Source organism: Elephantulus edwardii, unplaced genomic scaffold (assembly GCF_000299155.1).
Source record: "Elephantulus edwardii isolate Elephantulus edwardi_28Jun2011 unplaced genomic scaffold, EleEdw1.0 scaffold00076, whole genome shotgun sequence".
Lineage (NCBI taxonomy): Eukaryota > Metazoa > Chordata > Mammalia > Macroscelidea > Macroscelididae > Elephantulus > Elephantulus edwardii.
The window spans coordinates 4824879-4848354 of record NW_006399826.1 but is presented as its reverse complement, the minus strand read 5'-3'; the positions used below and the strand labels follow the sequence as shown (position 1 = coordinate 4848354).

Sequence of the window (23476 nt, the reverse complement as noted above, 5' to 3'; positions counted from 1 at the left end):
GAGCTATGAGCCTCAGCCCAAGCATGCTGAAGGACTGGGAAGATGTCATAATTGGTATGACTAAGAAATCACTGAAGAAGCAGTGGTGGCACAGTATAAGAGGCTGTGCTGCAATCCCAAAGGTACAAGGTTTGAATCCACCAGCTGCTCTGTGGGAGAAACATGGGCATTCTCTCTCTTCCTCTTTTTTTCCCCTACAGCTTACATGATGTATTTTTTTAATTGGTTTTCACTCAATTATTCATATGTATTATGACTTATAACATGAATTACAATTGATCTTCAATGCCTTTTATCATGTCTCCTCAAAACCTTGCTGTACTTCACCTATTCCTTCACCTCACCCAACTGTCCACTAATCTCTGTTGCCCTAGTATTTTTCTCCTCTCTCTTTTTTCCCATCTTTCCTTCTCTTATTGTCCCCTCAGTTATATGTGTCCTGGTTCAAGCTGTTAATTGCAATACCCATATTTTCCATTTGTCCATTCTTTCTAGGCTGATCCTCCCTTCCTCTGACCCTTTACAGTGTACACTGTCTATTTCTGCACTGCCCATACACTTCCCCCTAGGCCCATCCTATTTCAAAGTGGCAATATTATACAGTATTTATCCTTTTGTGACTGAGTTATTTCACTCAGTACAAAGGCAATCTCTTCCTGTACAATTTACTGCCTCTGAAAACCTGCCAAAGGATCAGCTATGGGTTGGTTCCAACTTAATGACACACAACAACAACAACAACAAAGCTGAAGGCTGACGGACCTGTGAGCACACCTGGAGAAACTGTCCTGACTGAGAAATTGTATCTTCTTTGCCAACCTGATTGCAGCCTATTCACGGCCCTAATGATTCCCATCTTCATGAACATGGTTCTGTGTGGTCTGCAGAGCTATTGCAATGGATTTTGGACCCAGCAGGGCATTAAGTTTGGAATTAGTAGAAGTAGATGAAGGAGCATGAGGACCATGTCTAACCTTATAAGAATCAGTTTGGACTATGAATGTTATTGATGGGGACAGTTTCCCTTTGTGGAATTAGCAGAGGTTAGATATGGTCATTCTCATGTCATTCCCACTCTTTTACACATTTATATAAACTACTCCAAGACTCTTGCCACAAGCAGTCAAGAATCAAAAGACAAATTGCTTTTGGGAAGAGCTGCTGTCAGAGACCTCTCAAAAGTGAAGAGCAATGATGTCAGTCTGGAGACTCAAGTATGCCTGATTCAGGCCATGGTCTTCACAATTACCTGCTATGCATCAGAGAGCTGGGCAATGACAACTGATGAGAGAAGAAGAATTGATGCCTTTGACTTGTGCTTGAGAAGAGTATTGAATATACCATGGACCGCCAAGAGAAAACCAGATTTATCCCAGAGAAGGTGAAACCAGACTGCTCCTTGGAGGAAAGGATTTTGAAGCTCAATCTCACATATTTTGAGCATGTGGCCAGGAGGGACTAGTCTCTGGAAAAAGACTCATGTTAGGAAGAGTGGAGGGACAGCGCAGGAAAGGAAGACTGTGGACGAGATGAACTGACATAGTAACTTGGATAATAGGGGCAGGTGTGTGCGTGTGTCAGAGCTAGAGAATGGCCCATGATAGAGCAGAGCTCAGGTTCGGATCTATTGTACAGATGGTTACTATGAGTTGCAGGTGACTCGATGGCACATAACAACAAACAACATACTATTACTACTACTACTACTTACAGTCAAGTCAGAAGTAATTCATAGCTGATCCTTTGGAGGGTTTTCAGAAGCTGTTAACTGTGTAAAAGGAGATTACCCATTTTCTCCCATGGAGCAGCTGATGGAACCAAACTATCTGTCTTTGAGTTGGCAGCTCAACTTCTTACTCACTAGGTCACCAGACACTTAAAATTGCTCAGATACTATAAGAGCTAAAACAGCAAGACTCTTAAACTTTGTTATCTTTATGTCTTAAATAAAACACAGGGGGGGGGAAGTAAATTAGAAATCATAAAAATAAAAAAAAATATTTCAAAGACATTATAAAGAAATTGATTATTCAATTCAGAGAAGAAAACATACTTGAAATCTTATATTCAGAATACATAAAGATATGGGTCCAGAATCTATAAAGATTTCGTACACATCAACAATAAAAAAAGACTATTAATTTCAAAATGTGTAAATGATTTAAGTAGTTATTTTCCCCAAATATACAAATGGCTAGGAAGAACATATCAAATTGTTCAACATCACTAGCCCATTAAGGAAACAGAAATAAAAAAATACAATGAGGAAATAGAAATTTTTAAAAAATTCACTCTTCACTCACTAGAATAACTAGAATTGTTATAAACAACAAAGCAACAATAACAAGTGTTGGTGAGGATGTGGAGCAGTTAGAGCTCTCATACAGTGATGGTATAAATATAAAATGCTGCTGCCTCTTTTAAAACAATTTGGTAGTTCCTCAACATAGAATTAACATACTGATTCTTAGTTCTATTCTTAGGAGTACATGTGAGAGCCGTGAAACTTACTTTCTACTCCTAGGAATATAAACAAGAGAAATGAAAACATATGTTTTCACAATTATGCTAGGTGAGATACCTCAGTCACAAAAGGGTAAATACTGCATAAGACTACCGTTATAAAAAGAGGATGATGGCGTGGGCTGTGGGGTGGAGAACAGGAAAATAATGGATAGGTAATGAACACTGCACTGGAATACAAGAGGGGAAGGACTTGCAAGAAATGGATGACCAAGAATTAAATGTATGACAACAACACAGAATAAGACATGCATTACCAAGTTAATTGGGGAGGAGAGAAAGGAAAATGTGTATCAATGAATGAATGAAAACTTTCACTAAAATCACAATTTAAAAAAAACCCAAAAATCTGAATGTGAGTCTCCAAAGGATTCTGGCAAAAATGCCAGTTTCTGTCTTGCTTTGTTTTAAATAACATCAGTTAAATCAGTATTTCATTAACAAAAGCATCAGTAATATCCCATCCACGTATCCTCCTGTGTTTTTATATTCTTCATGGATTAAGAAGATGGCAACCAAGAACAGCTCACGGCTTCTCCAAACTTGAAGAAAAGTCCTCAGGATGAAGACACTTCATCTAGTCACCTAAGTCACATATCTCAAAGATACTTACTTCTACCCAAGAGAGAGTTGTGCTCTTTACTCATTGTGCTAATTTCTGCCCAGGTCCTCTATTTTCCTTCGGATCACTTATACATTTCCTCCTTATGCTTAATTATATTCATGAAGTACGGAGATCTGGAGGCATAGACCCTAGGGAGTTAGGCTACTAAAGTCAATGTGGCTGGTTTGACTCTTACCAGTGGTTCCATAAAGGAAGATGGGCAATCTCCTCCTATGAGCTTTACTGCATCTGAAAACCCACTGAAGACTAAGCTATGAGTTGCTCCAACTCAAAAGGAAGGAGTTTGAGCGTTTGGTTAGTTGGTATTTTAAAAAACTTTTATTGGTATAAGAATTACTGTCCAAAAATATTATTCTATAGAAACACTTTTCAAATAAGCCTTTTCAATATTTTCAAACTTTTCAAATATTATTCTATAGAAACACTTTTCAAATGATGAAGGTTGGGAATAGTATCTTTTAAATGTCAGAAATGGTGACTGGTTTCAGTATTCCTTAACATTTTAAAAGCATTATTGCTTATGGGCAATAATTAGATCCGTGTTCTAAAAAGCTTCGTCAATCATGAACACGTAAGTAAATTATTTCACTATTAAACACATAGAGTGAAAAAAAGGGAGAGGGAGAGGGAGAGAGAAAGGGAGGGAGAGGGAGAGAGGGAGGAAGGAAGGGAGGAAGGGGGAAGAGAGAGAGAGAGAGAGAGAGAGAGAGAGAGAGTGCGAGCGCACATGAGAGAGCAAAGAGAGGAACTAGAGTTGGCTTATAGAAAGGGAACTGATTTTAGTAAAAGGACAGATGACTAAGCTCAGAGAATATATTAACTAAAATTCTCAGCATCTTATAAAACAACACCAATATTAACAATGGAATAAACAGTGGTCTAAACAAGTGAAGAAGTTTTCAAATTCAACCTTAGCCATGCCAGACTAGTCCTGTTTTACATTTTTATGCTTTTTTGTCAGCAAGCTCCAAAAGACAGGAATGATTTGTGGTGGTCCCAGGAGTCTCTGCCAGCTATGATATATATAAAAAGAATTTTTTATTCTAGCTGTTACCATAGGCAGTAATGTTTATAGTAGGTGAACATATTAGCCTGGACACAGAATATGAATTTTACTCATGAAAAAGCCAGCACAATTATATAGCCTAAGAGTTAAATGTCAGCATTTGAAGACAAATTATAGGCAAATTCATTTAAACACATGCTCTGTGGAAGAATATAAAAACAGGCAGACCTATCTTTATCAATTTTTTATGTCTTTCTTAATTTATCAGATTCCAAAACCACCCCCCTCCCTACTTTTCCTCCCCAATACAATGAAACTTCAACTCTCTATCTGGTAGGAGATTTATGTTAGGAAAATGTGAATAAAATGCCCTCTTCATTGATTGGTGGGAAGAGGGGTTACAAAGAAAGAGAAGACCTATTTAATTCAATCCTGGCCAAAAGAAGGAAGAGAACGCAATAGTCAGAGAAAAGCAAACCTCAGGGATGTTATGCACTACACTACATCTAACACATGAAGTATCCTGTACACACTGGCTAACTACCAAGCATGATGTAAGAAATGCAGCAGCCACCATAATCTATTCAAAAAAGAAATCTTGATAGAATAACAATAAATATAAGTTAGCATTAAGCAAGATTCCATCAAAATCTCAACATGTGATTAATTGAAATAGCTGGTAGAAAAGAGGCAAAGTATATTTAAAGCGCAGCAGATATAAAAAAAAAGTTAACAACTAAGGGATCTAGATGAAGTTACATGGTGACTCACTGCATTATTTTATCAACTCTTCTGGCCATTTAAAATTGACACGCTTTCTACAACTCAAAGTGTCCATGATCATTAACTCAGGTGATGAACTGTTGCCATGATTTGATGATGTACTAATGGGAACTTGCCCTTTGAGCCAAGAAGCAGCACATCCAAGGCATCAAGAAAGGTCATGCAAAAAAGGCCTGTAAAGATTTCTTTCAGTCAATTAATAACTGCTTATTGAATACCAGGGAATAGGCATAAGCAACACACATGCCATAGAGGGTAGATTTAAGTGTTAAATGTTCTTAAAGTCTGATTTATTTGTTTAGTAATGATAGAATTTCAAGCAAGTAAGGTGTCTATCTCCTCTTCCGCAAAGTGGGATACCATTATCGACCTTATTTCGTGGGATACCGTTATCGACCTTACTTCATAAGGTAATTATGAACATAAAGGAGATAATAAATGAAAGCCACTTAGCATATGCATGTTATAAATGGCAGCTACTATTTAAAAGAAATAAAAAAAGAAGCCACGGAGACAGAGATCAAGAGATTTAAACGAATATTGTATGGGCTAAGAGGTATTTATACACAGGTTAACAGCAGAGATTTCTTTAAACATCTCTACTCTCTGGAGGTGAGTGATAAGTTTGACTGGATTATAAGGAAGCAAGAGGAGTGAGGAAAAGCTCTGGAGATGATGTGACCTGGGAATTAAGTTTTGAAACAATGTAGATGCGTCAAAGAGCAGAAAGCAACCTTCAACTTAGAGATTACCAAGAGCAAAAGAACAGAGCAGTAAAACCAATGTCCACATTAAACAGAACCACAAGCAGGACGGCAAACACAGGCTGGGCAAGAAGAAGGCCAAAGGAGCAACAAAGCTGCAGAGACAATCCAGGGCCAGCTCTTGAACAGTACAGTATGTCATTTAGATTTCATTCGTACGGAATACACTCGTGCCCTACAGCCAATTAACATTATATAAAGACTGCTCTGCTAGGAGTACGAAGGATGGAGCAAAGCAGCCCATAAGAAGAAGAACTTAAAAAAAAAAATCTAAAATCTAAAATCTACCTTACTGCCGCTGAGCTGGAATCAACTGATAGCCGACCTCCCAGGGGTTTCTGGAAGCTGTGAATTGCACAAGAGGAAACTGCCCATCTTTGTTCTTGATAACCCTGGTGGATCTGAACTGCAGTACTGCTTTTGGGTTAACAGTGCAATTCCCTGAGGACTATGGCACCAGAACTGCCTAGTAGAAGATAATCTAAATGGAAATAACAGTGGGAAAAGTTGTGTGTGAGCTTGAGTACGAGTTTTTGTATGTGAGGCATGTGTATAGGGGGATACGCGTAAGAGTGCTTAAAATGAAATTTAAGACATTCAGTTTCTGACTTGGATAAGAAGACGCATAACCAGATGAACAGATAGGGAATGAAGAATAAAGAGCAAGCTTTGGGGAACAGCTTTAGAAACATGAAGTTGGAGAGGCCTAGGAACTTTGGTGGAGATGGGTAACAGGGGCATCTGGATACCTGGCTTAGAATTTAGAACGAGGCCTGAATATATGAACAGATTTTGGAAGTAATAACCTTCTATGCAGAGGCTGAAGACAAGAGAGATGGTAAGGTTGTCCAGGAGTGTGTAGATGCCATTCAATCATTCATTAGGGCAATGAAATACCATCACATTTGGTATTGTGCTAGATGATACACATACATAATATACAAGACTGGCACTGTCTTCTGCAGGGAGTTTATTGTACAACAAAGAGGCAGGCAATCAAGCAATGATTGAACAGAAACTAATGATGAGAGTAATCACGAGAACACTGCACGGTAGTATGAAAGCATTTTGTAAGGACACTTAAATGACTGAGGAGCCAGGAGAGTCTTCCGGAGAAAATAATGTTGAAAGAGATCAGCACAATATGGCCAAGACAAAGGAAGACACCGAGAGGTACACACAAGTGAAAGGCTTTGTAAACTTTGACCTAAACCACAATCAAATGTTCACAAAGAAAATCATGTTCAGACTGCAACACAGGCTAATTAAACAGCAGCATGAAAAAGGCAGAGAGACAAAAAGGAATTAACAGATGACAGAAAATGGGTCAAGAAAAGGAAAGAGAACTAGAACGAAAGGAAGGAGGCAAGATGTTAAAAAACAAAACAACAAACAAACCAGGGAAGAGTTTTAAAAAGATATAGTCAGTTATGTCCAATACTGAAGAGACATCACGTTCATTAACGACTTTGACTTGAAGAGAGTTGGTACTAAGGAAGCTAGGACACAAGTTTGGACATTTCCCCTACTGTTTAAAATGGCAGATACAAATATATTCTATTTACACTGCGAAGAGGAAGAAGCCTCAAAACTCACAGATGCTCTTCTCAGCCCCATCCTAAAATTTGAACTAAGCATCCATGGCTGAAAGTCTAACACGATGCAATAGTCCAAAGACTGGCAGCAAAAGAACAGATCCGAAGCTTTTCACTATGACAAGCAGTCTTATATCCTATATTACAACATCATATATCCTTTATTCTGTATGGAATGCTCTGACTTCAGCTCCTCCTAGCTGAACTATTCAGCTCTTAAAATCTAGTTTCTATGTTATATCTTTCTGCAATCCTTCACTGAAACTCATCAGAATTAAGCACTTCTATTGTGCTGTTGTTAGGTGTCATCAAGTTGCTTCTAACTCATGGTGACCCTACATGTATCAGAACCACACTGCATCCCAAACTGCACCATCCTCACATTCTTAAAAACTCTGCTGTGCTTTGTTAGACTCATGTATGCTACAGTCACTATGTCAATCCATCTCATTGAGTGCCTTCATCTAATTACTTACCTGTGCCAGGTATGATGTCTCAGAGCTGGCCTCTTCTAGAAACTCGCTCCAAGTATATGAGATGAGTCTCACCCACCATCATCATCTCCTATTGTATTTCTTCCAAGACAGATGTATTTGTTCGTCTGGTGATGAATGGTTTATTAATAATATTCACGAACATCACAATTCAAAGCCATCATTTCTTTGGGCTTGCTTCTTCATTGTCCAACTTTGAAACACAATAGGAAGTCACTGAAAATATCACAGTTCAGGTCAGGTGCACCTTAGTGTCTGAACCAATACTCTTACTCTTTAGCATTTTAATGAGGTCAGTGGCAGCAGATGTAACCCAACCCAGTATACCTTCTGATTTCCTGACTATGGTTTCCATGGGTGGTGTTTGTAGATCCAAGTAATATGAAATCTTCAACTATTTCAATCTTTTTTCCATTAATCATTGTTGCCCAATTGTGAGGATTTTTGGTTTCTGATGTTGAGGTGCCCTATATTGAAGGGTATAGTCTCTGATCTTCTTTCCTGAGTCAGGTCCTCTTCATTAAGAGAGGTTGTGCCATGTTAATGCTTCATCCACTTCTGATGGCCCATTCTTCTTCATCGAGTTCTTCATAGAGTTCAGCTTTTCAAATTAATTGCTCAGCATAGAGAGTAAATATATGGAGAAAGAATACAACCATGGCGCAACCATGGAGTGTTCCCTTATTCTGTCTGGATAACTGCTTCTTGGTCTATGTATACGTTTCATAGGAGAACAAGTAAGTGTTCTGGGATTCCATTCTTCTCAACGCTACCCATAATGTATTTCTACTATGCTCTCCATAAAAATAAAGAAGGCTGAATAAGAATTAATGCCTTTGAATTATGGTGTTGGCCAAGAGTACTGAATATACCATGGACTGCCAAAAGAATAAGCAAATCTATCTTGGATGAGGCACAGCCAGGAGCTTGTTTTAGAGGCAAGGATGCTGAGACTTTGTCTCACATACTTAAGGCATGTTATCAGGAGGGACCACTCTTTAGGAAAAGATACCACACTTGGAAAAGCAGAGGGGTACTGTAGGGAGAAGAAGGCTTTCAGTGACATGGATTCAAACAGTACTTATTCTAGCCATAAGTTTTTTCAAGCTTTATCTGTCATCAACAATGATATATCTTATTCCACGGTCTCTTCTGAATCCAGTTTATTTTCTGACACTTTCTATGGATGCACAGCTTCATCTAAATTTAAATAATCCTCCAAAAGATTTTATTTGCATTTGATATCCAAGATGTGGAGCTCTGGTGGCCTAGAGGCAATAAACTGCACTGCAATGTCAAAGGCACATGGTTCAAGGCCACCAGCTGCTCCATGGGTAAAGGATGGGCAATCTCCTCCCCTACAATTAACTGCCTCTGAAAACCTGATGGAGGGTCTGCTATGGGTTTCTTCCAACTCTACGATACACAACAAAAACAACATTCAAGATATTATTCAATAATTTCCACATTCCGTTGGATCATTTTTGGGAATAGGCAAGATCTCTTTTACAGATCTCTTTTAGCTGGTTGGTCAGGTAGATTTCTTTACAGAAGATAGACTTTTATTATGTTGTATTAGTGCTGTCAACTACAACTTACAATGATCCTATGAACAGTATACTAGCACTGAGTTTGTAATTTAAACACAGCATAGATAAGACTATGCAGCCTTTTAACTAAGCCAAGTGTCTACTGATTGATTGATACATCTACATTGTTATAATTTCGCAAGATTTTCTCATCTTAAAGTAAGTGTGGTTTCTATATATGCCATAATTTCTACTTAATCATTTTCTTTTCTTTAGAAAATTGCTCATTTGCAAAGATAGAAGTAAAAGTGTGAAATTAAATAAGGACTCCTTTATTTTTATTTGTACATTTACTCCCTTCAGCATACTAAGTTTTAAAATGTATATTATTTGTTACTCAATGTAAGATGCGATTTAGAATGGAGTCTGAGTTAAAAACAACAAGACAAACAGATTCTAAAAGGAACTGATTAGCAAAGCTAGACAAGAGTTTCACAAATATGTTCCCACGCCTTTGAACTTGTGATCTGTGCTAGAGAACACACAATCTACTGATCCCACTCTGAAATTCCACATTTAATAACAAGAAAAAAGGAAATTGATGGCAAATTAGGTACAAGGTCACAGTGTTCTTCAATTTTCTGATTAAATTAGTCTTCTTGGGAGAGGAATAAACATCTCCAAAACAAGCATAGAAAATGAAATGTTCTCAAGAGGTATAAATGGGAAGAAGAGTCAAACTGCCCACCCAGTATCTTCTGCACCCTACTGCTTATGCTTGCAGTGTCAATAAAAAAACATAATGGAAAAATACTGGATCAGAGATTTTAACTAGCTCTCTTCAAGTTTTTTAAACATTATTGTCCCTACCTTGATACAATTTCTTGTAGAGTCACAAAACAAATTGAGGCAGAAACACACTTGGAGCTTCAGATTGCCATACCTTGTGGCATTTCAGAAAAAGAAAGAAAAACCTACACAAGGTGGATCCGACGTTAATTTCTCCAACTTTCAAAAGTAAGGGCACTATTTAAAAAGTTCATATGCAGATATTCTTAAAAGTAGGTTATCAATGTGCCAGACAGAAGTTTTATTTCCTCTTTATAGCTTCCTTTTCACATAATACACTAAGAGGATATACATTTTCAAGCATTCGTAGAGATGTTAAAGAAATGGTTGTGAAAACATTTCTATTAAAAGCCATGAATTTCCCCTTGCTTCTAATCTTCTTAAACATTTATCTTTTGTTTAAAGGCTCTGTTTTGGTGAGACCTAAAAGGGAGGGAAGAAATGTTCTACTTGGAAAAGGTTGCTTTAAATAAGTTCGGTCTTTTTTGAGTTAAAGGAATTAGGACAAAAAGGTGCCATTTCAGTTCTCCTCACTCTTTACCTTCACAGGAAGTTAGTGTTTTTAAGGTGAACTGCTTAACAGTTATTAACAAGTGAAAATTTCCTACTCTCAAAAGGGTAAATTCCTGACAACACAGATCACCAAAAATGGTCTGAACACAAAGCACTTTAGACCCTGAAAGGCTGATAAGTGAAGCTGTGTGGATAATGCTTTGTGAAGAGAGCTTCACACCAAACAGAGGCTTAACTACTCAGGCCACAAAAACAAGAGGCAAAAAGCTGCTTAGAACTCATCTCATTCTGCTCCCCTTTGAAAGAAACCTGTCCATGAACCAAACACCATCTTTTCCCTCAAACTCCTATATTTTCCAATTTGAACTATTTACTTATGCTACTGTGTAAGCCCTTTAATTTTTTAGTAGAAGTGTAAGCTGAGTTTAAGAGGTTCCTTAATCTTGTCTTTTACAAACATAGTAATCCAGTTATATTATACTTTCTTCATCTTTCAGCTCTATCATTTTGGTACTTGTCATTTCTACTTTTAATTCCTCATTAGAGTTTTCTTGTAAAACTCAGATAACACCATCACCTATTTTAAAACTAAAAGCATATATCATCAGGAATAGGATCCTGAAGAAGAAAGCCTGAGCACAGCTTAGTATAACTATTACAGGTGGAGCTTGAGCAGTTCTTAGAGCTTTAAAGACATTTTAATTTCATTTTTAATGAAACAAAAAACAAAACAAAACACCAACAACTCATGAGGTGACAGCAATATTCTAATTTCCTACGTTAGGAATTTTCAGTATATAATTATTATCAACTACACAATGTTACCCAGCTGGTAAACTGAGATTAAAGTTCTAGAACTATCAGACTAATAATTCTTTTATATTTAAATAGGTTTTTTAATATATAGTTCATATAATGTATAATTTACTTATTTAAAGTATACAATTCAAGGCAGTTGTTATGTGTCACCGAGTTGAATACGGCTCATAGCGATCCTATGAACAATGGCTCTGCCCTATCTTGAGCCAATCTCACTGTCTCTGACACAGCTGCCCCCAATGCCACAATCAAAGTGTCAATCCACCTCATTCAGGGCCCTCCTCTCCTGTGCTGACCCTCCACTCTCCCAAGCATGATGGTCTTCTTCAAGGATTGGTCCCTTCTCACAATATGCCTAATGTATGTGAGATGGAGCTTCACAATCCTTGCCTCCAAGGAGTAACCTGGTTTCACTCTCCTCTCCTGGATCGACCTGTTTGTTCTCTTGGCCATTCATGGAATGTTCAATACTCTTCTCCAGCACCACAACTCAAAGGCATCGATTTTTCATCTGTCATCCTTAGTCACTGTCCAGCTCTCAGATGTACAGCAAGTAATTGTGAAGACCATGGCCTGGATCAGGCACACCTTAGTCTCTACACTGACATCATTGTTAGGTGAAGTCAAATGGGTTTGTACTCATACAACCTATGCGCTCTCATACAACCTCTGATTATCTGTACAACAGAAAGAAAACGACACACGGGCCTACACCATCCTCACAATCCTAGCTATACTTAAGATCATACAAGTCAATGGTTTCCAGACATTCACACATCTATGCAACTATCACCAGTCAATGCTGGAACAATTGAATCAACCCATATCTTTCAACTATTCCATCCCTATTCCTCTCTTCCACTGTGCAGCCCGAAGGAACCACTTGTCTATTTTTGATCTAGATTTCCCTATTCTGGACTTTCATATGAATGGAATCATGGTATTCTGTGAGTGGTGCCTTCATTTAGAAAAAAGTTTTCAAGGTTGATCCCTGATTTTACCACCATTTCTAATTACAGCTGAATAATATGCCATTGTACAGATAAAAGGCATTTTGTAATTAGTCTCTTGATGGACATGTGCGATGTGTCCTTTTTTTTTTTTTTTGCTATTATGAACAATACTGCTATGCACATTTTTGTTCAAGTTTCTGTATATGTACATTTTCATTTCTCCAGGGTCCATTTCTAGTTACGAAACTGCTGGGTTTATACAACAATTCTATGTTTAATCCTCTGGGTAAGTGTCAGGCTATTTTCTATATGTACCATTTTAAATTTCTAGCAGTATTATAGGAGGGTTCTGATTCTCTCTGATCTTTGCCAACATTTGGCTTTTTGAGGTTAAAATAGTAAAGACAGATATACTAGACAGTTACATCCCCAAAGTGATAGACCTCCTTCCTTGAAAGGATATGCACAGGAGAGAGGCCACCAACATTTGCTTTGTGACTTTCTTTTTCTAGTCAACCTAGTAAGGGTGAGGTGGAATCTCATTGTGGTTTTGATCTGCATTTCCCGAGTAATCAATGTTTTCAAGTATCCTTTTCTATACATATTGACTATTTGAGTTTCTTCATAGGGAAAATAATTAGATTTATCATACATTTTTAAATTGGGTTATTGTTGTTGTTATGTGCCATCTAGTCACTCGTGACTCATAGCTATCCTATGCACAAGAGCCCTAAACGCCGTTCTATCCTGTACCAACCTCGCCATCTCAAACAACTCATTCCCACCACTCCATTCACAGAATCGATCCATCTCATCAAAGATCTTCCTCTTCTACGCCGCCCTTATGCTCTGCCAAACATGATGTCCCTCTCCAAAGACCAGTCCCTCCTTGCAACATGCCTAAACTATGTCAGACGAAGCTTCAGAATCCTTGACTCCAAGGAGCATTACTAAGTTATAAGACACTTTTAAAAGATCTATATTTTACACACAAACACAATTTCAGACAAATGTATCCTATCAAATAGATTATTTTCCAATATTTTTGTTTCTATTCTGTTGCTATTTTTTTTTTTTACTTTGTATTTTGTTGTTTTACATTGATGGTAAAATTGAAGCATAACTGTTTTTCATTTTGATGATACTGAATTTATCTATTTTTCTTTTTGTTGCTTCTGCTTTGATTTCATATCTATAAACACAGTCACTGGGGTAATTGGGATGGGTGTGTCAGAGGCAATGCAATTGGCACAGGACAGAGCGGAGTTTAGGGCTGTTGTACATAGGGTCACTATGAGTCGCAAACAACTCGATGGCACATAACAACAACAACAATGAAGATTTACTCCTATGTTTTATTTAAATTTAGGTCTTTGACATTTTATACTTACATAATGTGAGGTAAGGATCCAAATTCATTCTTCTGCTTTTCACTATGGAATTGTCTGAGCATGATTTGTTTGAGAAGACTCTTAATTCCTCATAGGATGGTCTTGATATTTTTGCAAAAATCAGTTGATCACTGAGGTATGGGTTTATTTCCGGATTATCAAATCTATTCTGACGTCAGCACTGCATTGTCTTTATTACGCTGTTTTGGTGTCTAGACGTTAATAGTATTTTTGACTACTTTATTCTACTTCTTTGGGACTGCTCTGACTATTTTGGATCCCACATAATTCTATATGAACGCTACAATCAGCTCATCAATTATTGCAAAGAAGTAGGGACTCTGATAGAAATATATTTAATTTTTAGACTAGTTTGGGTAGTCTTCTCATTTTAACAAAATTAAGTTTCCCAGTCCATAGTGATGGGATGTTTCCCACTTATTTTGATCTTTTGAAATGTCATTCAGCAATGTTTTGTAGTTTTTAGAGTATAATATTCTATAATTCTTTTCATAAATCTATTCATCTTTTTTAAAAATTCTTTTAGAAGTTACCGGAATAGAATTTCTTAATTTCATTCACAGATTGTTCACTGCAAGTATATAAATATACAACTTATTATTGCACACACAGCTAAAACCTCGCAACCTGTCTCAACTCATTTATTAACACTAATGATTTTTTTGTTTGGTTCATTGGTTTTGGTTTTTTAATGGATTTCTTGGGGTTTTCTAGATGTAAAATCATGTCATGTGGAATAGAGAGAATTTTACTTCATATCCTTTATAATCTAGATGGATTGACACAGTGACTATAATAATGGGTTTGAACAAAGCCGAGATCATAGAAATGGCACAGGATAGGGCGAGGTTTCAATCATAGATTTCATTGGGTTGCTATGAATCTTAATCGACTCAATGGTACTTAACAACAACTACCACTAGTTGAACACAAGTTCAACTAATCAGAAGTGATGAGAGTAGACATCTTTGTTCTAGATTTAAAGGAGACGTGAATGAACGAATGGCATTTATATTGTGGCTGATTACTGAAGCCACATCAATTATCAAATATCACCATATAGTACAGTACTTAAAAATTTTATTAAAGGATGAGTCAATGAGAAAAATAAACTCCTAGATATTGTCTCTCCCCACCATGAGTTCACAAACTTTTAAGCCTAAATTTACATTATTTCTAAATGTCAGACCATTACACTATGCAATATAAAGATATGACCCAACCTTAGTAATTCTAAGTAGAAATATTTTTTTTAGAAAAGAGTACTATTAGCTAGGAAGAAAAGGAGAACTTTTTTGTTGTTGTTTGCCTGTTTTTTTGTTTGTTTGTTTTTCTTAAGATGAGTGCTTATAGAAATGGGTCATATATAACACTTCACAATTAAACTTGAAAAAAGTAGTAGAAATACCTAATTTCCAGTACTTCCGACAATGACTGACACTAATGCTTATTCCTCACAAATGTAAATTACTGCTTAGAGAAAAATTAAGTAACTCCCGTGTGGAGGTTGATTATCTAAACTCAGCAAATGCTGCAAAGATTCAAAGTAATACAACATTTTATGAACAACTTCACTGTTTCTAACATAAGTGAACTTATTCAGACTATTTAGCAGATTGATATTAAAGAAACTAGTAAAGCACTGGATTATTTGCCTGGCCCGCTCCCCCTGCCTGCTCCTTCAAGGGATGTTACGGAGGAAAAGACCGAAATACTAAGGGAGGACACTTTTACAGGGTCGTTAAAATCAAGACAAGAAGTTATGCTTTACCATTTTAGCACTTTTGATGACTAAATACATTAATACAAGAAAAAGCACTAAAAAGAACCACCCCTGAGTTAGAGAGAGGTCTTTATAGCTACACATACTTAACAATATGGAGTTGGGGCTTATTGCAAAATTAAAAAGTAATGAATGCAATGAAAGCCAATAATATTTGTTCTGTTTTCCCCCCCCCCTACTCTATAGCTTTGAATGTTTCAAAGAATTCCTCCAGGAGGTAGGAACTTTCTATATTTAGTCTCTGTCTAATGGTGAGTTTTCTTGAAAATTAAGTGTCAACTAAATCAATTTACCTGTTACTGCACTGAGAAGAGATAATGTTCTCTTTTGGACTAAAGCAAAACTTCTAAATATAGCAGATATGTCCAGAAAAGTGAGTTTATGTTGGTAGTCAGAATCAAGGAGACATACATACTCCTTCCCCTTTCCCCCCCAAAAAAAGAAAAGAAAAATAAAACAATGGTCAGGAGAATTTCTGACTTCAGACAAGACCCGGGGTGGGGGGGTGGGGGGAGTGCACCTTTCCCTACTCTGCCCATTAAATACAGTTAAAAATCTTGGGCATCCTATATAAAATAAACATAATGTAGAGCTGAAAGGTGAGGAGAAGACAGACTGACTAGGAACATTAGAACCTGGGGTACAGGACAGCAAGTCGCCTGGTTTTGGTTTTGCCTCACACATTCTAGGCGGGTACTGAAGAGGTTAGCAACTCACAAACACCAACAGGCACACAGTACAAGGAAGGAGTGGGAAGAAAAAAAAAAACCCCAGCAAACCTAACAACAAAAGCCATCCTTTCCTTCTTCAGTAAAAGGAGACTGGAAGCCTAGCAAGACAGAATGGTTTTACTAGACAATAACGGCATTACTTCAGTTAAATCTCAGGGGGGAAACTGCAGACACCCACTTCCCTATGCCCATCTGCAAACTCTACCTTTACCCACTCCGCTTCTCTTAAGGTGGCTTAAGAGGATGCTGTGAGGGGGAGCCGAGATGACAATCCCCCTCCCGGAGGTGAATATACTTTCTCTTCCACCTCCCTCACCTCTTTGATATCAGTGGAGTTTTTGTGGGGGGCCTGGACCTCCACTTCACTCAGCTTTCCAAGACGTTCCTCCTTCTCAGCTGGAGCACCTCAGGGGTGGCTGAGCGCAAGGCCATGGTCACTGCCACATGCCCACAGTGCTCAGTAGAAGTTATTTGTTTAAAAGACAAATTTGACGTGTGCTCCTGATTTCATCTTTTTCTGTATCGTTCCAATGTGGGCTCTTAAGTTATCTTATCATTCTCATGATCTCAATTAACTAGATCCTTCCCATAATCCTTCAAAGAAATGTTCTCTTCAAACACCTTTTCTTTTAAAGGTATCAACACCATTCTCCCCACCACTACCAAAAACTTGTGATCAATCTATAATCATTGCCACCACTTCCTCATTATCAATTTACTTTTTGTCTCAAAATAGTTCTTGTCAGTCCACTTTTTATGTGTTCTAAGTTTTCTCTAGCACTGGTGACCTAGTGGTAATCAGCTGTGCTACCAACCCAAAGGCACATGGTTCAAATCTACCAGCTTCTCTGCAGAAGCAAGAGGAGCAATCTCGTCCTGTGTCATCTACAGCCTGTGAAAACCCGCCAGAGGGTCAGCTCTGAGTTGGTGCCAACTCAATGGCACACAACAACATGGAGTGCTAAACACAACAACCTGAGCTGGAGTTTCAGCCACTTCCTCTTCCATAGTGTCTTCTCCCCTGGGTTGGTTTGTTGTTTGTTTGTTTTTTTTTGGTGCCTTCTTCCTTTATTGAAGACTCTGGTCCCAGCTCCCCAGTGGAAGCAGGGGCACACCCAGGTCTTCCTCTCCAGCTTAGCCTTCAGGGCCCACAGAGCCCACCAAACCCAAGGGAGGGTGGATGACACTCTTCCATGTGAGGGGCATCTCCCCGCCCTCAGGCAGTGAGTCTCCCTCCTGCGGAAGGAGACTGCTCGCTGTGCTGGAAGCGAGCCTCACTCCTTCTTGCTCTTGCTTCCCTGCCTCTGGCTGTGGAATTTCTGGTGCACAACCCCGCAATGTCAAGAAGACAAAGATTCTCGCCACTGGACCAATTGGCAGCGTCAGGATGGATGACGAAGAGATTGAGAGTGTTCACAGCTTCAGTTTGCTCGGCTCTACAGTCAACACTCTTGGCACCAGCAGTCAGGAAATCAAAAAGCGTATCGCGATGGGAAAGTCTGCTGTTAGGGACCTTTCAACGGTACTCAGGAGCAACAGTGTCTCTCTGGAGACTAAGGTGCGCCTGATACAGGCCATGGTCTTTGCAATCGCTTGTTATGCATCAGAGAGTTGGACAATGACTAGGGAGGACAGAAGGAGAGTGGATGCTTTTGAGGTGTGGTGCTGGAGAAGGGTACTGAATGTACCATAGACTGCCAGGAAAACAAACAGATTCATCTTAGAGAGGATTAAACCAAGCTACTCCTTGGAGGCAAGGATTCTGGGGCTTCGTCTGACATACTTTGGACATGTTGCCAGGAGGGACGGGTCCTTGGAGAGGGACATCATGCTTGGGAGGGTGGAGGGACAGCGCAGTAGGGGAAGACCCTCTATGAGATGGATCGATTCGGTGACTGGGGTAATCGGGATGGGTGTGTCAGAGGCAGTGTGGTTGGCGCAGGATAGAGCAGGGTTTAGGGCTGTTGTGCATAGGGTCGCTATGAGTCGGAAACGACTCGACGGCACATAACAACAACAACAACCCCGTAGGGTGGTGAAGAAGTTGCCGAGGAAGAGGAGGAGGAAGGGGAAGAGGCCCATGAGCACCTGCCACTCCTTGCACTCAGGGTCCCCGGCCAAGTGGAACAGGGTCAGTGCATGAAAAAGCTGCCAGAAGTGTCTAAAGACAAGAAAGGGCAGCAGGAAGGTGAGGCCCCGCCACACCCAGGACTGGAAGCCCTCCACGGTGAGGTCCATGGTGTGCCTCTCGCCCAGCGCCCGCAGGCGGTGCACACAGCCACTCTGGTAGTAATACTGCAGGAACTGCGCGAAGCTCTGGTATATAGAGGAGGGCAGGAGCTGGTTCCGGAACCTCTGGTACAGGAGGCCGTCAGGCCACGTCAGCAGGACTCCCGACAGGAATGTGGTCACATAGTGATGAACACACCCAGCAGCCTTTGATCCGGGAGCCGCTGTTGATGAGGATGCTCTCCGGGGATGGTCAGGGTGCAGTAGTACCAGACCAGGAAGAAGTTAAAGGACGCATCTGTCACCCTGCAGTTGAGGACGAAGCAGCAGGGGAAGGAGATGAGGATGAGGATGATGGTGAGGTAGAGCTTGAACTTCTCATACTCGTCCTTCTAGGTAAACTTAGCCTGATGGGCTTCCATGTTGAAGAAGAGGCCTTGGGGCTCCTTGATCTGGTTCTCCAGCTCCTGCAAGGCCCTCCGCGGCCCCTGCCTGGCAGGAGGGCTTGCATTTCTTCAGGACAAGGGCCAGCTCCTGGAGCTGCTTCTTCTGCCAAGTGATGGAGCTGGTGCAGTTGTCCTGCAGCTTGGTCAGTTCTTCCAGCTTCAAGCGGTACGGCCGGTAGATGCTCTGGAAGTCCTGCTGCAGATTCTTCCAGTCCTGCAGGCAGTGGATGCATGGCTGCTAACGGCGGGTAAGAGGACGATGCTGCAAAGCCTCTGGGCCAAGGCACCCCTGCCTCTGCCACCTCAGCCACCATTGTGATCCATTCTGCTTCCTTGGGGTGGAGGGGGAGCTTTCTCCTTTAAAAGTCTCTTTCACAGACCTTTCCTCCTCATAGTTGCTCCAATCTCTGACACATAGTGACATTATATATAACAGACTGATCTATCACCGTCTTCATGATCACTGTCCTTGAACCACTGATGTGGCTGTTGTGTGTGGGCCTCATCCTCCAGCACTGTAGCATATAATATTCCACTGTAAACGGTGAGGTTGTCACTGGTTAATTTTTGGGAGTAGATTACCAAGTGTTTCTTTCTAATCTCTCTTAGTCTAGAAAATCTGCTGAAACGTATCATATAACTTCCAGCATTACAGCAACATAAAAACCACCAGCACACGGCAGATTGGTAGAAACACCCATCCATCCAGCGGTTCCTTTTTAAACTCTTCAAGATAATGTTCATCCTGCCCACTCCCTAGATCCTACATTATAAACATAATTATCCAGGATTCACATGTATTTGGCACTACAGTTGACAAAATGTAGGTGAGAAAAAACATGCCACACAAATGTAGGCAGACAATTTATAAATCTCCAATTCTTCATCTATTTTCAGTATTTTGAAGTGATAAAGGTTGAATTTTCACTTAAATTACTTAACCTAAATGTAAAATTTTTATACTTAACCTAAATGTAAATTTTTACAGTGAAAAGTAATGCTCAAAGGTTTTAACAGCTTACTATGTGTAGGTCATCATCAAGATACTGTGGAATGTTGTAATTTTGTATTTCAAAAGGCGCTAATACCAATTTAATTTAAAGAAAACAAAATCATTAAATAGTTTGTTGTTGTTGTTATGTGCCGTCGAGTCGCTTGAAACTCATAGAGACCCTATGTACAACAGCCCTAAACTCTGCTCTGTCCTGTGCCAATTGCACTGTCTCTGATACTCCCATCCCTATCAATCCACCTCATAGAGGGCCTTCCTCTCCTGCGCTGTCCCTCCACCCTCCCAAGCATGATGTCCTTCTCCAAGGACCGGTCTCTCCTCACAACATGTCCAAAGTATGTTAGACGGAGCCTCAGAATCCTTGCCTCCAAGGAGCCACCCGGTTTAACCCTTTCCAGGACAAATCTGTTTGTTTTCCTAACAGTCCATGGTATTCTCAATACTCTTCTCCAGCACCACAGCTCAAAGGCATCAATTCTCCTTCTATCCTCCTTGGTCATTGTCCAACTCTCTGAAGCATAACAAGTGATTGTGAAGACCATGGCCTGTACCAAACGCACCTTAGTCTCCAAAGAGACACCACTGCTCTTCAGTACTTATCATGTAATTCATTTGTAACTTGATAACCATTTGAAATGAACCTGAAATGGTAGATGGTTTGCTGCTGATGGGCACCATCGAGCCGGAACAGATTCTAGAGGCCGTTGATCACACGGAGGAGACTGTCCACATTTCTCCTGAGGAGGGATTTGAACTGAGTGGTGTGTCTTGGGGTCGGTAGCAAAACTCCTCACCAAAAGGCCACCAGAGATGCCTCACATAGTCACATTATGGTAAAATGTAAATGAATTCATTTAATACACATTTAAGAAATCACACTGAATAAAACTACAGATCATGATATGCAAAGCAAAATTTCCTCACTTTTCTCAAAATGGTATGAATGAGAGAGTAGCAATGTAGCTTAAATATTCCATTTTCGAGCACACCACGATAGAGGAAGAAAAAACGGAAGCTGTCAATTTCATTTTACTTGGATTCACAATCAACACCATCAGTTAAGAAATGAAAAGACGTATTGCACTAGGCAAAGGATGTCATTTTAAAAGACGCAAGTTTAAAGGCTAAAATGTACCTAACTCAAGCTATAGTATTTTCAATTGCTTCAAATGCACATAAATGTTGGACAGTGGGTAAGAAAGATGAAAGAACTTATAGCTTTAAACTGTGGTGTTGGCAAAGGTTATTAAATATGCCCTAGGCTACCAAAGAACAAACACGTCTTGGAGGTACTTCTCAGAAGCTAAGATAGTGAAACTACCTCATGTACACTTTGAACATATTGTCAGGATGTACCAGTCCTTGCAAAAAGATATACCTAGAAAAGGAGAGTGCCAGCAAAATGGCAAAAGACCCTCAACGAGATACAGACTGACAGTGACTGCAGCAATGGCCTTGAACATGGCAAAGAGTATAAGGATAGTGCAAGATAGGGCTACAGTTCAATAATTTAGTCATAGAATCATTATGATTCATAGATGACTCCCTGGGACATAGCAACAGTCACATTTTTGATGCAGTTATTGCTGTTATGTCCCAACAAATCATCTATAAATCATAATGATCCTACGCATAAGAGCTTGAAATGTGGTCAGGAAGTGTAAGGATGGTGCAGGATAGAACAGGGTTCTATAGAACACGACTTGACGGCACCTAATGACAAGTTTCATCTATACTAATCTATACCATTGTATAATAATTGTTTTAAAGTAACTTAAAATAATGAGGGTTTCTAAACTGCCTTCACAGGTAAAAATAATCACTAATGTGGTTAACGTACACTAACAGATTAAATAGGTACTACATTACTATATCCCTTTTTTTAGAAGGGGGTGTTTCTTGGAAAGGTGGAAGGTCAGAGACAGAAAGGAAGTCGCTCAGCTAGATGGACTGACACAGTGACCGCAGCAGTGGGCTTGAGGACGCTACAGACTGTGAAGCTGGCACGGGAGAGGACAGGGTTCGGGTCTGTAGTTCGGGGGGCTGCTCTGAGTTATACGCAACATGATGGCACAAAACAACAACAAACATCACTTAACTGGCTTGAACATTGAAAGAATCAAGCAGCTGATCTCTATCTTTCCTCAGTTCGGCTAACAGCTCAAATAAAAGGCCGGGGGAATGACAGATTATGTTGTAAGAAATGCAGATCATCACGTGAGCATCAACAGATAGTAATGTTGAGTAAGTCAAGGAACTATCAAGGGAGGTATTTTAAAAAGCAGTTATTTATTTAAACAAAGACACAACTTTAGTGTCTTTATTTAAGGCAAATCTATTCTTTTACAACTTTGTGTCCAACATTTTACTACAGGGGACTTTGTACCAAAGGCAGATGGATATTAATTATCTGACACTTTCTTTGAGTATACAGTCCCGAACAAATAAGGGTGGCACTCTCTGCATGCTTTGCCCGGGCACACTGGTGGCTCTTTCAATCCACATGAATGGGCTTTCTGTAAGGTGTCAGTGGACCATGATGCTGTATCCAGGAAGCAGTATACGTAATAATGTACCAAATCTTAACCGAGTTTAAGGTACTAAGTCATTTGGCATCATTTCTAGGGCTGCCTCCTGGAGTAAAATTTGGGTAATGTTCTGTCTCTAAGAAATGGCAGAGAATTTTTAAATTTATGTATATGTCAATCCAATTACCAGCTAGAGCTCCCTTTTAATAAGTAATAGGAGTCATGGCAATTTAGCTAAACACATTTACTCCCCAGAATACAGACACAATCTCTCAGTGCTACGCTCCAACGTCTATTATCCACAGGAGACTGATCCAAAGTGAAATGCAAACCCTCCTGGTGATATAAGACCAAGTCATAGGAGGGTTTTAAAATTTTCTAAATATTAATGGCATTTCAGTATATTCTGGTCAATGAAAACATCTGCCCCTTTGGTGTTTACTACTTGCTTGTAATTGAGATTTTACTCCTACTACTAAAAATTATTCTGGGTTTTGTTTTCTCATTATTTTTTTTATATATTTAGATTGCAAAATTAAAACAAATAAAATAACACTGCATGATTTAGCTGTCATTTTCTACCAAATTGCTTATAACTGTAACCATAAAATGATCATAATCTACCATATGTGCAGCTGCAAAACTAAGAAAAGCACTGGTCAGTGCTGAAGCAAAACATAAACCTACTACTCCCCCTGGTGCCCATGGAACTGAATTGCAGTAAAATATAAAGGGAACCATTGTCCTATGAAGGTATGCATTGCTGTGATCTGATCACATATATGTCCATGGATGGATTTGATTATTTAGAATATATATTATATATTATTTTGTATATATATAATATATTATTTAGTATATATATTAAATATTATTTAGTAT

The 23476-nt window shown here is 39.3% G+C and overlaps 1 protein-coding gene and 1 pseudogene across 1 annotated transcript in view; both read right to left on the bottom strand.

The window, feature by feature from the left end:
* The window catches only part of KIAA1328 (KIAA1328 ortholog), a gene marked incomplete at its 5' end in the record, with an annotated part of 284451 nt that overhangs the window by 167614 nt on the left and 93361 nt on the right, over positions 1-23476 (bottom strand). The window lies entirely within an intron of this gene.
* Positions 16615-19512, bottom strand: LOC102858622 (annotated as a pseudogene).